Source organism: Rhinopithecus bieti, unplaced genomic scaffold (genome assembly GCF_001698545.2).
Source record: "Rhinopithecus bieti isolate Rb0 unplaced genomic scaffold, ASM169854v2 scaffold_7681, whole genome shotgun sequence".
In the NCBI taxonomy this organism is placed as follows: Eukaryota; Metazoa; Chordata; class Mammalia; order Primates; family Cercopithecidae; genus Rhinopithecus; species Rhinopithecus bieti.
The window spans coordinates 6,906,347-6,918,684 of NW_016806571.1; the positions used below are offsets into that span (position 1 = coordinate 6,906,347).

At 43.2% G+C, this 12,338-nt stretch overlaps 1 protein-coding gene across 8 annotated transcripts in view; it reads left to right on the top strand.

Moving 5' to 3' along the window:
* Positions 1–4,145: 4,145 nt before the first annotated feature.
* CLIP4 (CAP-Gly domain containing linker protein family member 4) overlaps positions 4,146–12,338 on the top strand; it is a 98,933-nt gene continuing 90,740 nt past the window's right edge. For 7 of the 8 annotated variants that reach the window (XM_017877030.1, XM_017877031.1, XM_017877026.1 and 4 more), the window contains exon 1: positions 4,170–4,403. The gene's annotated coding sequence lies outside the window, so the exon portion shown is untranslated. Of the gene's footprint in view, positions 4,404–12,338 lie in introns of all 8 variants that reach the window. The other variant, XM_017877027.1, reaches the window with a different exon arrangement.

Below are 12,338 nucleotides of genomic sequence, written 5' to 3' on the forward strand. Positions count from 1 at the left end.
AGCCTTCCTTGTGGAATGCGATTTAGCAGAGAGAGCGAGCCACTGGGAACCCAGGATAAGATGAGAACTGGATCGGGACTGAGCTGCACTCTCAATGGAGAGAAGAAAGGGGAGCCCCTCTTTCTGTTCCGTGGACCACCCAGTCCTCTTTCAAGAGAGCGCCTAACCTCTGTGATGCCCAGAGGCACACAGGACACATTAAGACCAAGAAGTGGACTTTTTGGATAAGCCATTGAGAGCTTAAATTCAATTCCAGAGTGGAGGGGAGAGAGGGGAAAAAAAGGGAGAGAAAGAGAGTTTTAAACTGAATTGTGACTGCATTATAAACTGGAATTGACTAAGAAATGACTGAATTTGAATGAGTTTATCTGAAAGTGACTAGATTAAATTTTCTCTGAGGCAGAATGGAGGCTCAAGGCAGAAATTACGCTCAATTATAAAAGAATAGAGAAAATTATATTTTTGCACACTCAAGTCAGTGACTGTGAAATTTGTACTGGCTCCAATAATTACAGGTGGCCAGTTGTCAGTCAAATCTCAAGAATAGACCAAGGGATTATTATGTGCTGTTCTTCCAAGTTATTACCTGATCTGTGGCTGTACCTCAAAGGTCAACACAATGTCTTATCATCAGAAATCATGATGAAACCCATTCACATTTCTCTTCACTCCTGCTGTCAGAAAGCGAAACTAAGCCTTGTGAGGTGGAAAAGGTACATTTTTCAGAGTTCTGAGGAGGCCCAGGCCAGGTTATAAACCTATGACCAAAAGAGGAAAAGCAAGAAATTGCAGGTGGTGCTGGATATCTTCTGCCTGCCCCTGCAGACCACTGTCCACACCTCCCCACACTTCTTCTGGGAGGCATATCCCTGTTCATGGCATCACTGGGGCTCCTGCCTTTGAGAGGCATTGGCAAGAAATCAGAGGAAGGGAGAGAGTGAGTTTGTTGGCGGTGGAAGGTATCCAGGTTACCAGCGGTGAATCTGTACGGGTCTGCAGCAACCTTAGTTCTTGCCTCCTCAGATAAAAGAATTCGACTGAGGGGCGAAAGGTAGAAAAAGACACCAAGGTAAGTTTTAGGGCAGAGTGAAGGTTTATTAAAAAGCTTTAGAGCTAGCTGAGTGCAGCGGCTCACACCTGTAATCCCAGCACTTTGGGAGGCTGAGGCGGGAGGATTACGAGGTCAGGAGATTGAGACCATCCTAGCTAACATGGTGAAACTCCGTCTCTACTAAAACTACAAAAAATTAGCCGGGCATGGTAATGGGCGTCTCCTCCCAGCTACTCGGGAGGCTGAGGCAGGAGAATCACTTAAACCTGGGAGGCGGAGGCTGCAATACGCTGAGATCACGCCACTGCACTCCAGTTTGGGTGACAGAGTGAGACTCCTTCTCAAAAAAAAAAAAAAAAAAAAAAAAAAGCTTTAGAGCAGGAAAGAAAAGACAGTATTCCTGGAGGAGGGCCAAGCGGGTGTCTTGGAGGACAGTGTCTCCTTTGACCTTGCACTAAGGGTTTTATATGTTGGCATACTTCCTGCATCTTGCGTCCTTTTTCCCTTGACTCTTCCTTTGGTGTGAGCTGCCTGTCTGTGTGGTGTCCTGCTAGCACTTGGGAGGTGGGCATGTGCAGTGTTTACCGGAGTTGTACTCATGCTCACTCGCGGCATTCTTCCCTCTACCTGCAGAATGTCCCTGGAAAGTCTTACATCAGTTAAGCGCTGCCTTTTGCCTCTTATTGCGCGTGCTGGCGCTCACTCGCCCGTCTGCTGAGTTCTTTTCAGGAAGCGAATGATCACCAGTTTCAGGTTTTTTCTATCTGTAGGGAGACTTCCTTTCCTTGGCACTGACTGCGACTAATTATTATTTTAGATAGACAGTTAACAACCGCCTGACCATCACCTGATGGTTGCCTGACATTCTTGGTCAGGTGGAGGCCCCTCCTACTCTGCTCATGCCTGACCAGCTACCTACTGTAGCAAGTCAGGATACCGATTCCTCTGTCCTCCCTGCCAGTCCCCACAGGCTGGCTGCAGCCCTCTCCGGAGGACCACAGCACCTATCAGGCAACCGCATTCCATACAGTCACCCACTCTGGGCTCCAAAAATCACTCTCTCTCCTTGCTTTCAGGCTAGGGTAGTAACATACTTTTAATACTGCCCCAAAGTACTGCCCTTTTTCTGAGGGTTTCCCTAAACTTTGCCCACACCCTTGAAAATCATACTTTTATTAAACATTTTCCTAATTAACTGCTGCGTCTCCTATAGTGTTCTTGGCTGATGCTTTGGAGACAGTTATATGCTATATAGCAAACCTCTATGCCGTCTGAATGAACATAGGGAGTGGGCCATGTGAACACGTGTGCTCCAAACATGCTTTCTTCACACAGCTGAGTCAAGAGCTGTGAGTGAGCAAGATGATTTCTCAGGTGACACGCTTGCCTACTGTAGTACAGATTCCAGAGTCTTTTGTGCATGATTCTGGTTGTATTTCAAGATCTTTAAACTCTTTAGGATCTTCAGTATAAATAGTAATTATTGCTATAGATGTGAAAAAAAATGATAGCCTATAGAAAATTCTGGGCACTAAGGGGTTGGCTATTCCTTTTGAAGCCAGGAGTGAACACTTCTAGGTTAAGGATTTCTATTAGGAAGACAATGGCTGAGAAATCACATTCATATTGAAAGAGGGCAGGGAGAAGTCACTCATCATAGGCAACTTCTATTCTGTTAGCAGCGGTATTTCAATATAGACTGCGATCTCCCCAGCTCCTAGCCAATGGTTTCCTGTCTGAAGAAAGTCCCAGAGGCTCCAAGGCTCCCCTCGCCTCGATGTGCTCCACCGAGTGATACCTCCTCAATTTCTTAAATGTTCTTTATGCCATTAACATAATACTTTTTATTTTTAAACAGATATATGACCCTGTCAGGAGTTCGAGACCAGCCTGGCCAACATGGTGAAACCCCATCTCTACTAAAAATACAAAAATATTAGCCAGGGATGGTGGTGCACGCTTATAGTCCCAGCTACTCAGGAGGCGGAGGCAGGAGAATCGCTTGAACCAGGGAGGTGGAGGTTGCAGTGAGCTGAGATCGTGCCACTGTACTCCAACCTGGGTGACAGAGCAAGGCTCCGTCTCAAAAAAAAGACAGAAACAAAAAACAGATATATGACCCTGATAACTGAAATTTTCTTTTTTTTTTTTTTTTTTTTTTTAGCGGAGCAGCTTCCTCCTAGAAATTACACAGTAATGGTTTGGTCAAAAAGGCTTGGAATTTATTAAGAGCTAGAGCCATGCACCATGTTTTGTGTGTCATACTCACTTTTTTAGTAGGGAGACCAGAAAAATGCCACCACGGGGTATTTTCAGCTAAAATGAATGAATTATCTTTTCAAAGACTTGCCACAAACCAAGAAGTTCTGGGCCTGGCACTGGACAGCAGTTCTTTCCTTGGGTGTGAAGCGATGGCTGATCTGTTTGCAGAAGAGAAAATCAACAAAGACCAGTGATTTGTACTGCCCTCCTCTGCTCCTTAGAGCATGTTAGAGAGCACGATTTCAAAACACAGTGGAGCCACAGGTCTCTCATTAGTCAAAGAAACCTGTGCAGCTTTGTCCTGGGTGATGTGGCAATTTGAGCAAAGATGGGAAGTGTTTTGCCCTCCTAAGCTGAGCCTCTGGTAGTGACCACTCCCGGCACCCAAAGGTGCTTTGTGACCTCTGATGGGCTGCTTGCTCCCTCCCTCTGTTCTTACCATTCCGGATTCCACCACATGAGATAAAGTTTGTGTCTCATAGACTCCACGACATCAGTGAAGCTTGTGTTTTAGAGATACAATATCTGATTCTGGAAACAGCCTTTTCTTGACCCACTTCAAGAAGTTGGACGAAGCTTCAGGAAAAATGATATAGAAGGAGCCCCAGATGGGGATGCAGGGTGACCCAGGTCCTTAACGACTTGACAACTTGACAGTGACTTTGAGAGAGTCTCCTCAAACTTCCTGGGCTACTTTGCTGTGAAGTGGAAGTCCAGGCCCCATTCATGTTTCTTCTTCCTCTGCTATTGCTGCTGGCAGCCTCTGAGGTAGGTGAAGAGTCATAATTAATAGCGTCCGGCCCTTTAAATCTGGTCTCCATAGCACCTCCGCAATGCCATTATTGTGTATGTGCTGCCTGTGGGGACGCTGGCTGGTGCTCTCAAAGGAGGACTCTAAGGGAGGCCTGCTGAAGCCTGCCACCACCACCAGGCTTTCTGTAATTGGATCTGCATAGGGGCCTCAGGGAGTGCAGCATGAAAACACCTATTTCCATGCACTCCCAACCAACACACTGAACGATCTGTACTCTTGCATGAGGGACTGAAAATTCTTTCTACGTGACACTGAGAAGACAGTCACATGGTTTGGGTAAGTCTCACTAAAAAACCACTCTCCTGTCCACCCAGCCCTCTGAAGAAACTCATTTCTGCTAAGGCAGAGGTGAGTATCCTGAACAGAGTGTAGCATTATTTTAGACAGATGAGTATGGGTTTCAGTAACTGGATATATACTGAGAGGCAATTTTGACATATTTTACAGGAATGCAACCTTTTGTATGTAATAGAAGGATCAGAAAGTTCAGCACTCCAAACCTAAACGGAGTATTAAAAATGCTTCACAATTGACTTTTTTCCTTCTTACAATTAATGAATAGATATTGCTACATTATTATGAATTAAAGCCCGTGGTTTACATTAGGATTCACCTTTTGTTTTATATTTGATGGGTTTTGACAAATGCATAATGTCATATGCCCACCCTTACAGTATCATACAGAATAGTTTCACTGCCCTTAAAAGTCTCTTGTGCTCCATCTGGTCGTCCTTCCCGGTCTCCTTCCCAGCTCTGACAACCACTGATCATTTTACGGTCTCCATAGTTTCACGCAGCTTTTTCAGACTGGCTTCTTCCCTTAACAATATGCACTCAAGTTTCCTCCATTTGTTCACGGCCTGATAGCTCATTACTTTTTATTCCTGAATAATACTCCCTTGTGTAGAGGTACTAGGGTTTGTTTGTGCATTTGCCTATTGAAGAATGTCTTGGTTGTTTCCAATTTTGGCAATTATGAATAAAGCTGCTACTAACATTCATGTATAGGTTCTCGTGTGGACATAAGTTTTCATATCACTTTGGTAAATGCCTGGGAGCATGATTGTTAGATCATATGGTAAGACTATGCTTAGCTTGGTAAGAGCTGCCAAGTGATGTTTCAAAGTGGCCTTATCATTTGGCATTCCCACCAGCAATGAATGAGAGTTCCTATTGCTCCACATCCTCACCAGCATTTGGTGTTGTTGGTGTTTAGGATTTTAGCTATTCTAATAGGTGCGTAGCGGTATCTCATGGTTGTTTCAATCTGCAATTCCCTAATGACATATGATGTTAGCATCTTTTCACATACTTATTTGCTATCTGTATATCTTCTTTTGTGAGGTGTCTGTTCAGATTTTTGCCCATTTAAAAAATTGAATTTTCTTTTTGTTAAATTTTAAGACTTCCTTGTATATTTTCGATAACAGCCTTTACCAGATATGTGTTTCGCAAAGATTATCTCCTCGTCTGTGGCTTGTCTTTTCATTGTCTTAACAGGATTTTTCACAGAACAGAATTGAAAAAATATAACGAAATTCAACTAGTCAATTTCTTCTTTCATGAATTATGCCCTTGGTGTTGTATCTAAAAAGTCATAAGCAAACCCAAGGTCACTTTTTTTTCTATTGAATTGTCTTTGCTCCTGTGTTAATTATCAGTGGGCTATATTTGAGTGAGTATATTTCTGAGCCTCTATTAGATTCCATTGATTTATTTGTGTATTCTTCTGCCAGTTCCACAGTCTTGATGGTTGTAGCTTTGCAGTATATCTTTCAGCCTGTAGTGTCAGTCTTCTGACTTTGTTCTTTAAGATTGTGTTAGTTATTTTGGGTCTTTTGCCTTTCCACAGAAACTTCAGTTTGTCAACATGTACAAAATAATTTGCTGGAATTTTGATTGGGATTGCACTGAATCTACAGATCAGGCTGAGAAGAACTGCCATTTTAACATTATTGAGTCTTCCAGTCCATAAACATGAAATATCTCTCCATTTATTTAGATTTTCTTTGATTTATTTTATTAGAATTTTATTGTTTTCCTTATATACATTTTGGACATATTTTGTTAGATTTATACATAACTCTTTCTCTCTTTTTGGATGCTAATGTAAAATGTATTGTGTTTTAAATTTCAAATTCCCATTGTTAACTGCTGGTATATAGGAAAGCAACTGACTTAAAATTGTATTTTATTTTATTTCAAATTTTAATCCATGTATTTATTTATTTTGAGACTAGGTTATGATACTGGCTAATTTTTGTATTTTTTGTAGAGACAAGGTTTTCGCCATGTTGCCCAGGCTGGCCTCTAACTCCTGGGCTCAAGTGATCTGCCCACTCTGGCCTCCCAAAATTCTGGGATTACGGGCATGAGCCACAACTGACTTTTGTTTATCAGTCTACCTTTTAAATCCCCTCTTTGCCTTTTTCTTTCATTGATTTCTTATGTCTCTTGAAAGAGAAAATACTCAGGGTTTGGAAAAAAATATGAAATTAAATATTTTAAAATTAATAGACTTTATTTTAAGTTTCTAGAAAATCGAGCCAACCGTATGGAGAATCCCTATGTGCCCCTCAACAGTTCCCTCTACTATTAATCTCTTCCATTAGTGTGATACATTTGTTGCAAATTTAAAATTTAAGTTTAATGCAGTAAGTAGGTATTGAGTGCTTTTAGACATGCACAAGAAATGTTCCCTGCCCCCATGAAGTTCACAATCCCACTGAGAAGGTGGGAAAAAAATGCTGTCATTTGAGTAATTACTACAAAATAGTGCACAGTTTGGTTTTAACGTGTGTCCTCCTCAGCAAGGAGGAAGGCTCTGGAAGTGAGGTAGGAATGGGAGAGGTGCAGGTAGATTACAGGCAAAGTCTAAGCAGAAGGAAAGGCCTGTGCAAGGTTACAGAGGCAGGAATGATAGAGGGAGGGGCTTTATCACATATCACATTGGGCAGAGGTGGGAAGTGACTTTGAAGAGCAAACAGGACAGGGTCATTGTATTAGGGTGCTTTAGAGGGACAGAACTAATAGGATAAATGAAGAGGAGTTTATTAGGAGAGTTGACTCACACGATCACAATAGACAGTCTGCAAAGCTGAGGAACAAGGAAGCCAGTCCGAGTCCCAAAACCTGAAAAGTAGGAAAGCCAGCCAGGTGCAGTGGTTCACACCTGTAATTCCGGCGCTTTGGGAGGCCGAGGCAGGCTGATCACCTGAGATAGGAGTTTGAGACCAGAATGGCCGACGTGGTGAAACCCTGTCTCTACTAAAAATACAAAAATTAGCCAGGTGTGGTGGTGCATACCTGTAATCCCAGTTACTCTGGAGGCTGAGGCAGGAGAATCGTTTGAACCCGGGAGGCAGAGGTTGCAGTGAGCCGAGATTGTGTCACTGCACTCCAGCCTGGACAACAGGCCTTTTTTTTTTTTTTCTTTTTTTTTTTTTTTTTTTAAAAAAAAAAAAAACAAAAAGAAAAAAGAAAAAAAAGTAGGGAAGCCGATAGTACAGTCTTCAGTCTGTAGCCGAGCCCCAAGGGCCCCTGGCAAATGACTGCTGTCAGTCCAAGAATCCAAAAGCTGAAGAACCCGGAGTCTAATGTTCAACGGCAGGAAGGATCCAGCATGGGGGGAATGATGGAGCCCAGAAAACTTAGCCAGTCTAGTCTTTCCATGTTCTTCTGCCTGCTTTTATTCTGGCTGTGCTGGCAGCTGATTAGATGGTGTCCACCCGAACTGAGAGTGGGTCTGCCTCTCCCAGCCCATGGACTCAAATGTTAATCTCCTTTGACAACACCCTCACCCACACACAGGAATAATACTTTGCATCCTTTAATCCAATCAAGTTGACACTCAGTATTAACCATCACAGTCCTTCATGTTGCTGTGAGGAATCAAAACTTGATAAGGGGCTTACAGTTGAGTTTCTGAGCAGATCTTTAGGATCTGGTTTTCCCAGGACCATTGGTGTTTGGCTTCACATATATCTCAAGGCAGATACTTTGCACCATTTGCTTCTTTGAATCAAAATTGAAGGCTCATGCCAAGGAGAAGCACTGTACTTCTGGGGGGAAGCTACCAAATGGGACCATGGCTTTTTCATTTGCCACAAGGGTAGAATTTTGTATATGCACGTAGGAAGAAAGCAAACAGCTTAGGAGGTCACAAATAGCAACACGGGCCCTACGGGGAAATTGCCCTGAGTTCTCCAAGCCCGTTGCCTGGGTTGAACTCACTCTCTTTGAAGGCCTTTGTCATTTCTGGTGGTCAGGAAAACCCTGTGGGTCTCTAAGGGAGGAAAGCAATGAGGGAACTGAATGAACCCTATTGCTTTAATCGCTTCTCACTACTAGGGGAAGAGCAAGGAGGGCACAGAATTTTTCTTTCTTGGTCTTAGTTACCTTATCTCAACAGGCCTCTCTAGATTTACATGGAATTGCTTATTTGTGTCATCAGTGAGACTGCAGGGACACGAGAAAGTTTTGTTAGTGAAAGGACATATACACAACTTTGGTCACACCTGCCCTACAAACATCACCTGCCTTCACAATCTCTCTAGGCATCTGCCCCTTCTCTGTTGTTTTTTTTGCCCCCACCCCTACTGTTGCCACCTGAGTTCAGGCTGCCCACTTGACTGCAAGAGTACAAGAGCAGCCACAAACTCCCTGGCTCTCGTCCCTCTCAGAGTCACTGTGTTCAAAACATCAGAGGCAGCTTAGATCCATTCTTTTCCCACACAAAGTGTCTCATTCCTTCTCTGAAGCACCACTTCCTTTATTTTTTAAAATTTTTTTTGAGATGGAGTCTTGCTCTGTGTCCCAGGCTGGAATGCAGTGGCACTATCTTGGCTCACTGCAACCTCCACCTCCTGGGTTCAAGTGATTTTTCTGTCTTAGCCTCCTGAGTAGCTGGGATTACAGGTGCCCCCCACCATGTCCAGCTAATTTTTGTATTTTTAGTAGAGACAGGGTTTTGCAATGTTGGCCAGGCTGGTCACAAACTCCTGACCTCAAGTGATCTGCCCACCTTGGCCTCCCAAAGTGCTGGGACTACAGGCGTGAGCCACTGCACCCTGCGCACCATTTCCTTTTGGTTCCTACCCTGCCCCAGGACCTCAGCACCTTCCCTGAAACTCCCTCATATATTCTGCATCAAGTCTGGACTCTTGGGCCTGGATTTCAAGGTGTTCCCTCTCAAAACCTACCAGCCTGTCCCATGCCTCAGTCCGCTGTTGCTCATTTTACCCTGGGCCTGGCATTTTTTCCTCCTCTTCCCTCCAAAGAATAATTTAAGTTCTACCTTCTCTATACAGGGTTACCACTTTGAGCACATAAAATATCAGATAGTTGGTTAAATTTTAATTTCAGGTAATTAAAAAAATGTTTAAAAATATAGGACATATACTAAAAATTATTATTTATATAAAATTTAAATTTAACCTATATTTTACCTGTCAACCTTATGTCTACAAAGCCTGTTCTTAATGACCCAATTTTCTCTGATCTCCTTTTTTTCAGTTTCTAAAACACCCGATTTAGTCTTTAATTCAGTATTTCATTCTATGCTCTCTTATACTTATTAATTATATATACAATATTAACACTTATTGAGCAATTATTCAACGTCAGGCACTGTGCTAAATTCTTTTCATACCGTAACTTACATTCTTATAAGATTCATGATGAAGTAAGTACTACTATAATACCCATTTCATAAATGAGGGAGCTGAGTCTTTGAGAGGTTATTTTATTTAGTTAAGGTTCCAAAACTAATTAAGAACTTGAATGTTGATCTGTCTGCAGGGTCACCAACTTGTTTCAGTTTTTGTGGCACTGCTCTGTTTTGTGTTTTTGTTTTTGTTTATTTTTTGAGATGGAATTTGGCTCCTGTCACCCAGGCTGGAGTGCAATGGCTTGATCTCAGCTCACTGCAACCTCCACTTCCTGGGTTCAAGCCATTCTCCTGCCTCAGACTCCAGAGTAGCTGGGATTTGTAATCCCACCTGCCACCAGACCCCGCTAATTTTTTTTATTTTTAGTAGAGATGGGGTTTCACTATGTTGGCCAGGCTGGTCTCACACTCCTGACCTCAGGCGATCCACCCGCCTTGGCTTCCCAAAGTGCTGGGATTACAGGTGTGAGCCACCACACCCTGCCAGCACTGCTCTGTTTTTAAACTGAGTCCCACATCCCAGGAACCCCCTCAGTCCTGGGCAAGCCGTAACGTCTGACTTTAACATTGGGATTCTATCTTCTCATTTTTCATGAGTTTTAATTGTGTTCTCTCACCTAGACTATGGATTCCCTAACGAAAGGGACACATCTTATGGTATTTACTCATACTAAGAATTACTTAGTAAGTGCTTGACAAGTCAGCAGTAGGAAGTCCCTTCACAGACCAAATCTCTTTTCTAGGGTCTCTTTGTGTTTGCTTTTGTTTTGAGACAGGGTCTCAGTCTGTCACCCAGGCTGGAGTGCAGTGGTGAGATCTTGTCTCATACCAACCTCCACCTCCTGGGCTCAAGTGATCCTCCAGCCTCAACCTCCTGAGTAGCTGGGACTACAGACACATGCCACCATGCCCAGCTAATGTTTTTTTTTTTTTTTGTAGCAACAGGGTTTTGCTATGTTGCCCAGGCTGGTCTCAAACTCCTGTGCTCAAGTATCCACCTGCCTCGGCCTCCCAAAGTGCTGGGATTACAGGTGCGAGCTACCGTGCCCAGCCTCTGGGGTCTCTTTGGATTGTAGGAGCTGAGGACTGTGTGGAGCTCATGCTTGGGAGTGGCCAATCTCAGATTGAGCTGAGACCTGAGGATGACTAGAGGCCTTTGCAATAGAGGCACACACGTTTTCATGATGCCACTGGATTCTGTTTGCAAAGATGCTAGGCAATTGCTATGAGCAACAACGCCTCTCAATTGCTGAAAACGCAGCTCCCTGGTAGGTAGGTATGTGGTGTATCACTTGACAAGCTGAGCCTTGAGAGGCATCCTGCTGTGAAGTCTGAGTTAGGGTATGGGTGAGGCTGGAGAAACGGAAGCCAGGGTGCTTGCACCCTGCTCCTCCTAGCAAGCCAGTCAGCACCTTGCTGGACAGGACAGAACCCTAGGAAGTTGTGTAGCTGTTGTTTCTTCTGGGACGCCATTTCTGTCCAGTGGGCATGTATCCAAAAGATTATATATTATTACATTATTATATAATAACCAAGTGGTTAAAAGGATGATATGTGGGTGTTGTTAGGCTGCAATGTGTTTAATGAGGTGTGATAGGAAAGGCAGAAACAACAGATTTCCATCCCCCAAGGGTATGTGACTAACTTGTCTCAACTTCATTTTAAATGCAGGTGGGTATTGAGCACACATTAAATATAAGAACTTTTTTTTTTTTTGTAAATAAGTCATTTGTAAAAAATCATTTGCTATTTTAAAGAAATCTAAGTTGAATTGGTAAAAGAATCTCAAGGTAACTGTCTTTTCTGTTGCTAAATCTTACTTCAAAGAGCTTGAAGTTTTTGTTTGTTTGTTTGTTTTTGAGACAGAGTCTTGCTCTGTCACCCAGGCTGGAGTGCAGTGGCACAATCTCGCCTCACTGCAAGCTCCGCCTCCTGGGTCCATGCCATTCTCCTGCCTCACCATACCAGCTAATTTTTTGTATTTTTAGTAGAGACGGGGTTTCACTGTGTTAGCCAGGATGGTCTTGATCTCCTGACCTCGTGATCCGCCCGCCTTGGCCTCCCAAAGTGCTGAGATTACAGGTGTGAGCCACTGCGCCTGGCCTGAAGTTTTTTTATATGCTTTTAATGTTCAGATTTTCTTTCTTTTTTTTTTTTTTTAGCAAACTGCTTCCTGAGGACTAAGTTGTAACTCTGTGAGATGAATTCACAGATCACAAAGAAGTTTCTCAGCTTCTGTCACGTTTCTTTTTTTTAAAAAAAATTTTTTTTTTTTTTATTATACTTTAAGTTCTAGGGTACATGTGCATAACGTGCAGGTTTGTTACATATGTATACTTGTGCCATGTTGGTGTGCTGCACCCATCAACTTGTCAGCACCCATCAATTCATCATTTATATCATGTATAACTCCCAATGCAATCCCTCCCCCCTCCCCCCTCCCCATGATAGGCCCCGATGTGTGATGTTCCCCTTCCCGAGTCCAAGTGATCTCATTGTTCAGTTCCCACCTATGAGTGAGAACATGCGGTGTTTGGTTTTCT